The 7,834-nt window shown below is 40.4% G+C and overlaps 1 pseudogene; it reads left to right on the plus strand.

The window, feature by feature from the left end:
- Window positions 1-3,411: 3,411 nt before the first annotated feature.
- On the plus strand, window positions 3,412-4,335 carry LOC129628879 (olfactory receptor 140-like; annotated as a pseudogene).
- Window positions 4,336-7,834: the final 3,499 nt, after the last annotated feature.

Here is a 7,834-nt window from a genome sequence, read left to right on the forward strand (position 1 = left end):
TTATATTTACTTCTCTGCTCCTTGACAAATTTACATCTCCAGTTCTCTCGCTCTATTGGGAATGCAGTATCCTGTACCTGGATTTCCCAGGTGGCACTAGTGGTAAAGAACCTGACTGTCAGTGTGGGAGACACAGAGACCATGAGTCTGATCTCTGGGTTGGGAAGATGCCCTGGAGGAGGGCATGGCAGCCCACTCCAGTATTCTTGCCTGGAGAATCCCATGGACAGAAGAGCCTGGCAGGCTAACGTCCATGGGGTCTCAGAGTGTCAGACATGACTGAAGCAACTTAGCACTCACTCATCCTGTAACTAGGAGTGACGGATACTGGATGCTATAGAAAGATGGGAGAAAGCATGAGAAGGAATGGGAAGGTCCTTCATATCACAGATTGATGTGCTGCTGCTGTTTGGTGATAGAATTTCAGGCATTAATAACAGCTGATTATGACACATTTATGACATTTTGTGAACAACATACACAATAACAACATAATATATATAGTAAGTATCCAATAAATATTTCTTGAATGAATGAGCTTGTAGTAGGAACTAATAAATAATGGATTTTATATTATAAAGAAATCTGAGGACTGAAGAATTGATGTTTTTGAACCATGGTGTTGGAGAAGAGTCTTGAGAGTCCTTTGGACTGCAGGGAGATCCAACCAGTCCGTCTTAAAGGAAATCAGTCCTGAGTATTCATTGGAAGGACTGATGATGAAGCTGAAACTCCAATACTTTGGACACATGAGGCAAAGAACTGACTCACTGGAAAATACCCTGATGCTGGGAAAGATTGAAGGCAGGAGGAGAAGGGGATGACAGCATGAGATGGTTGGATGGCATCACGGACACAATGGACATGAGTTTGAGCAAACTCCAGGAGCTTGTGATGGACAGGGAGGCCTGGTGTGCTGCAGTCCATGGGGTCACAAAGAGTTGGACATGACTGAGTGACTAAATTAACTAAATACTATTTGTTATCGTTGGTGTGTATATATATATATATATATATATATATATATAGTGTATTGATGAAGTTTCTAGCCAACTATTTCTGTTCTCCTCATTAATTTTTTTCTTATTTTTAGAACTTTGAAAATAAGGATTTTCTTTTTTTTTTTTTTTTGTCATTTATTAATCAATTTTTATTGGAGTATAGTTGCTTTACAATATTGTGTTAGATTCTTCTGTACATCAAAATGAATCAGCTATGTATATTCATATATCCCTTTTTTGGTTTTCCTTCCTATTTGTGTTCCACAGAGCATTGAATAGAGTTCTACACTACACTGTAGGTTCTCATTAGTTATCTATTTTATATAATTGTAGTATATATATGTCAATCCCAATCTTACAATTCATCACACCCACTCTCCCCACTTGGTATCCATTTATTATTTCTCTTCATTTGTGTCTCTATTTCAGCTTTGTAAATAAGATCATCTGTATCATTTTTCTAGATTCCACAAATGATCAGGATTTTCTTTACTTGATGGATCCTTGTGTATTGAACACCTATGCAAGAATATTTTTTTTTTATCAAGTCTACTGAAACGGGAAATTCACAGAATATGACTATGTTAAATTGAATGTAGAACAGGAAATTGTAGCCCATTTCATTATCTTGCTTGGAAAATTCCATGGATCTAGGAGCCTGGTGGGCTACAGTCCATGGGATTTTAAAGATTTGGACACGACTGAGTGTTCATGACCATGCACGCACGTGCACACACACACACACATGGAACATAATAATGAAGAATATAAATTATAAATTAGCAAACTAACTATCTTGAAAGTAAAATGACTCATAAAATGAACTTTCCAAGAGGCAATTAAATATTTCCATAATTACTCTAGAGAGTGTGTCAGTTCAGTTCAGTTCAGTCACTCAATTGTGTCCGACTCTGTGACCCCATGGAGTGCAGAACACCAGGCCTCCCTGTCCATCACCAACTCCCAAAGTTTACTCAAACTCATGTACATTGCGTTGGTGATACCATCCAACCATCTAATTCTCTGCCGTCCCCTTCTTCTCCCACCTTCAGTCTTTCCCAGCATCAGGGTCTTTTCAAATGAGTCAGCTCTTTGCATCAGGTGGCCAGAATATTGGAGCTTCAAATTCAGCATCAGTCCTTCCAATAAATATTCAGGACTGATTTTGTTTAGGGTGGACTGGTTGGATCTCCTTGCAGTCCAAGGGACACTCAAAAGTCTTCTCTAACACTACAGTTCAAAAGTATCAATTTATCAGTGCTCAGCTTTCTTTATAATCCAACTCTCACATCTATACATACTACTGGAAAAAACAGCTTTGACTAGACAGACCTTTGTTGTCAGAGTAATGTCTGTGCTTTTTAGTATGTTGTCTAGGTTGGCATAGCTTTTCTTCCAAGAAGCAAGCATCTTTTAATTTCATGGCTGCAGTCACCATCTTCATTGATTTTGGAGCCCCCCAAATTAAAGTCTGTCACTGTTTCCTCAACTATTTGCCATGAAGTGATGGGACCAAATGCCATCATCTTAATTTTAGGAATGTTGAGTTTTAAACCAACTTTTCACTCAGAAACTATTAAATTGCAGTGCCGCTTCCTTTCAAATGTCTGTTTAATTTCCTCATAAAGTAGAGAGATTATAGGTGAACAGAGCCGGAGGAGAAGAATATTTGAATTTCATCTGAGATTATGGTTTGGAGAAGGAGGCATATGCTGATCTTTGGAGAATGGCAATTCAGTGTCAAACACTCATCCCCTAATAGGTTTCAGACACTGTAGATATTACGCCAGCCACTATGGTAGGGACAGTGATGAAACACACCTGAATAGCTAACGTGTTCTGGCAGGTACCAGTGAGTTTTTGTCACCAAGGACTTATGTACATTTCCCTAAACTCCCTGTTTATAACAGACACTTGTTGATCATGCTTTTTCTTTCCACAGATGTGAGATTTCAAATGTAAATTTTCATGCAAGAGGAAATAACTCTTACTTGTGTGTAGCACTTCTCAGCTTATAAGACACATCTGAAAATTACAATTGGTAGCCTCACAGACACAGAGGAATTCATGGAAGTATGCAGCACTTAGATGACTGTGTAGAGTCCCATAGAGTTGAAACCACTAGGAGAATCCAGATCTCATGGAGACAGCCCAGTGCTTCAGTAAATTATAACATCAAATGTTACAGGTGACAGACTCTGAGTGTTTGAAGAAATGGAAAGCACCATGGAAAAAAGCAAGGAAGACTTGAAAGGAGAACTGGGGCAAATTACCAAGGATATGCTCAACAGTCACTGTGACTGCACTGTTTTTATTCTGAGCCAGTCAGATCACAATGCTTTCCTGATTAACAAGTATCATTCTATATTCTTTGTGGGTAATACCGGCTCAGGAAGGTATTACTTGCTGAATGGATGTCCTCAGGCCTCCCAAAAATGTGACTGAATCTGTCCTCTTGGGACACACACAGAATCCACACCTGCAGAGAACACTCTTTGTTGTCTTTTTGTTAATCTTCCTGTTTACTGTGCTGGCCAATCTGCTCATTGTCATCACCATCTCCCTCAGTCCCACACTTTCTGCTTTTATGTACTTCTTTCTCACTTACTTGGCCTTGTTAGATGTCTCCTTCACCTCTGTGAGCACACCCAAAATGATAATCGACCTGCTGTACCAGAGGAGAACCATCTCCTGGGGTGGCTTCCAAACTCAGCTCTTCTTGGAGCACTTCCTGGGAGGATCAGAGATCATTGTCCTCATGGCCATGACCTATGACTGCTATGTGGCCATCTGCAAGCCTCTGCACTACATGACCATCATGTGACAGGGGCTCTGCCAGCTCCTGGTGGTGGTGGCATGGGCTCGGGGCATCCTGCATGGCACAGTCCAGATCCTTTTCTCAATGGACTTGACCTTCTGTGGTCCCAATGTCATTGACCACTTCATGTGTGATTTCTTCTCACAGTTGGAACTTACCTGCAGCGACACCTACAGGCTGGGAATGGTGGTGGCAGCCAACAGTGGGGGCATGTGCTTGCTTCTTTTTTCATCCTAGTCACCTCCTACATAGCTCTCTTGAATTCCTTGAAATCCCATGGCTCTGAAGGACGGCAAAAAGTCCTCTCTACAGGTGGCGCCCGCTTTATAGTAGTGGTGCTCTCTTTTGGTCCTTGTATATTCACCCACACATGTCCTGTGGCCATTTACCCTGTGGACAAGTGGGTGACTGTGTTCTTTGCAATCCTGTCCCATGTTAAATCCTATCATTTACACAGTGGGAAACACAGAAGTGAAAAAAGCTATGAGGAATCTGCTGAAGAGGAGACTCACTTAGGATATTCAGGATGCCAAGAAAGTGATTATTTATGTACATAGCAAGGGTTACACCTGTTTTAGATTGTGGAAAAAAAAAGTTACTAATTTTTGCAGATCACTAATGAAAAAGAAAGACCTATAAAACAATATTTGTTGAATATTTACTAACAGATTGGTATTTATTTGGAATTTTTATAACTTTTAAATTGCCTTGTCAAGGTTTCAATATTCACATTCATAGTTTCAGAATACTTAATTTAATTGAATCAACAACAATAAACTCCTAGTTCAATAATTGTAGAGTATATTAGTCTCCAGTGTTTTATTGCTGTTTCTCCAAATTCTCACATATGTTACAGGTATAAAATTGATTTTTCCATAGGACGTTCATGTTAGAATCCATGTTATTTTCTTAGGCTATCATAAATCCAGTAAATGAAAACTTTTGATAGATATAGGGGAAAAGGACAGAAGGGGAGTGAAAAACTCAATGCAGATTTTTTTCTGTTAATTTATAAAATTCAACAAAAGAAACACCCACAAAAGGAGGAAACAATAATTCACAATCTAATTCTTTTATTAGCACAAAAACTAAGCCAGAATTTTGAAATTATTCTTCATTTGCTCTTAAATATCTTTATGGTTTACGTATTTCTTGAAAATGAAGGAAATATTTTCTTTTTTTGTACCAAGGCTTGAGCCATTTGAAACTGGAGGAGGGGGGGAGCGGTGGACGGTTCAGTTCAGTTCAGTTGCTCAGTTGTATCCGACTCTTTGCGATCCCATGAACCACAGCATACCAGGCTTCCCTGTCATCACCAACTCCTGGATTTTACCGAAACTCATCGATTGAGTCGGTGAAGCCATCAAACCATCTCATCCCCTGTCATCCCTTCCCCTCCAGCCTTCAATCTTTCCCAGCATCAGGGTCTTTTAACATGAGTCAGCTCCTCCCATCAGGTGGCCTAAGTATTAGAGTTTCAGCTTCAACATCAGTCCTTCCAATGAACACACAGGACTGACTTCCTTAGGATGGACTGGTTGGATCTCCTTGCAGTCCAAGGGACTCTCTAGAGTCTTCTCCAACATCACAGTTCAAAAGCATCAATTTTTCGGTGCTCAGCTTTCTTTATAGTCTAACTCTCACATCCATACATGACCTCTGGAAAAACCATAGCCATGACTATGGTGACCTTTGTTGGCAAAGTAATGTCTCTGCTTTTGAATACGCTAAGTTGGTCATAACTTTTCTCCCAAGGAGTCTTTTTATTTCAAGGCTGCAGTCATGATCTGCAGTGGTTTTGGAGCCCCCAGAAATAAAGTCTGCCACTGTTTCCACTATTCCACTATTTGCCATGAAGTGATGGGACCAGATGCCATGATCTTAGTTTTCTGAATGTTGAGCTTTAAGCCAATTCTTTCACTCTCCTCTTTTACTTTCATCAAGAGGCTCTTTAGCTCTTCTTCACTTTCTACCATAAGGGTGATGTCATCTGCATATCTGAGGTTATTGATATTTCTCCCAGCAATCTTGATTCCAGCTTGTGCTTCTTCCAGCCCAGCATTTCTCATGATGTACTCTGCATAGAAGTCAAACAAGCAGGGTGACAATATACAGCCTTGATGTACTCCTTTTCCTATTTGGAGCCAGTCTGTTGTTCAATGTCCAGTTCTAACTGTTGCTTCCTGAACGGCATACAGGTTTTTCAAGAGGCAGGTCCAGTGGTCTGGTATTCCCATCTCTTTCAGAATTTTCCACAGTTTATTGTGATCCACACAGTCAAAGGCTTTGGCATAGTCAATAAAGCAGAATTAGATGTTTTCTGGAGCTCTCTTGCTTTTTTGATGATTCAGCAGATGTTGGGAATTTGATCTCTGGTTCCTCTGCCTTTTCTAAACCAGCTTGAACATCTGGAAGTTCATGGTTCACGTATGCTGAAGTCTGGCTTGGAGAATTTTGAGCATTACTAGGGTGTGAGATGAGTGCGATTGTGTGGTAGTTTGAGCATTCTTTGGCATTGCCTTTCTTTAGGATTGGAATGAAAACTGGCCTTTTCCAGTCCTGTGGTCACTGCTGAGTTTTCCAAATTTGCTGGCATATTGAGTGCAACACTTTCACAACATCATCTTTTCAATTTGAAATAGCTCAACTGGAAATCCATCACTTCCACTAGCTTTGTTTGTACTGCTGCTTCCTTAGGCCCACTTGACTTCACATTCCAGGGTGTCTGGCTCTAACTGAGCATTCACACCATCGTGATTATCTGGTTTGTGAAGATTTTTTTTTTTTTTTTGGAGGGGGTAAACACCTTTTTTTATCCAGTGGTCATGTATGGATGTGAGAGTTGAACTATGAAGAAAGCTAAGCACTGAAGAATTGATGCTTTTGAAGTGTGGTGTTGGAGAAGACTCTTAAGAGTCTCTTGGACTGCAAGGAGATCAAACCAGTCCATTCTGAAAGAGATCAGCCCTGGGATTTCTTTGGAGGGAATGATGCTGAAGCTTAAACTCCAGTACTTTGGCCACTTTATGCAAAGAGTTGACTCATTGGAAAAGACTCTGATGCTGGGAGGGATTGGGGGCAGGAGGAGAAGGGGACAATAGAGGATGGGATGGCTGGATGGCATCACTGACTCGATGGACATGAGTCTGAGTGAACTCCGGGAGATGGTGATGGACAGGGAGGCCTGGCGTGCTGCGATTTGTGGGGTCTCAAAGAGTCAGACGAACTGAAACACCTTTTATTAAATTTCAACAAAAGGTATATGTTTAGGTTCTAAAGATATTGCTCTGTAGGTCTGATAAGTGTATTTACATCACATGATCATATCATCCATCAGACACATTCACCTCAGTTAATTCATCCATGTCCTAAGCTGGTAGTTTCATTTTTATTATCCCCATTTTACAGAGAACAAATTGAAGCCAAGAGAGATTCACTTGCCTCACATCACATGTGTTTTTCTTGTTAGTGTGTCAGGAACTATTATACTAGAATCCAGCTTCCTTTCAAAAGTTTTAGCAATGAACTTCCAATTCAGGTCTTTCAAACTCAGTCTTACTTTTTTTCAAATGAAACATTGCTGTCTGTTGTATGTTTAGGTCTATAGATGAAGAAAATGTCTACAGTCTTAATGATTTACTTTGTTGCTTAGTCGTGTCTGACTCTTTACGACCCCATGGATTGTCCATAGAATTCTCCAGGCCAGAATACTGGAGTGGGTAGCCTTTCCCATCTCCAGGGGATCTTCCCAACTCAGGGATCAAATCCAGGTTTCCTGCATTGCAGGTAGATTCTTTACCAGCTGAATCACAAGAAAAGTCCAAGAATACTGGAGTGGGTAGCCTATGCCTTCTCCAGGGGATCTTCCTGACCAGGAATTGAAAGGAGGTCTCCTGCATTGCAGACAAATTCTTTACCAACTGAGCTATATGGAAAGCCCATGTCCTTCAAGAAGATAGTGCTAAATCTGTTGCAGCCTCTTCTCACATGTAGCAATATAGTTCAGCATTACAAT

Source organism: Bubalus kerabau, chromosome 15 (genome assembly GCF_029407905.1).
Source record: "Bubalus kerabau isolate K-KA32 ecotype Philippines breed swamp buffalo chromosome 15, PCC_UOA_SB_1v2, whole genome shotgun sequence".
Classification (NCBI taxonomy): domain Eukaryota; kingdom Metazoa; phylum Chordata; class Mammalia; order Artiodactyla; family Bovidae; genus Bubalus; species Bubalus kerabau.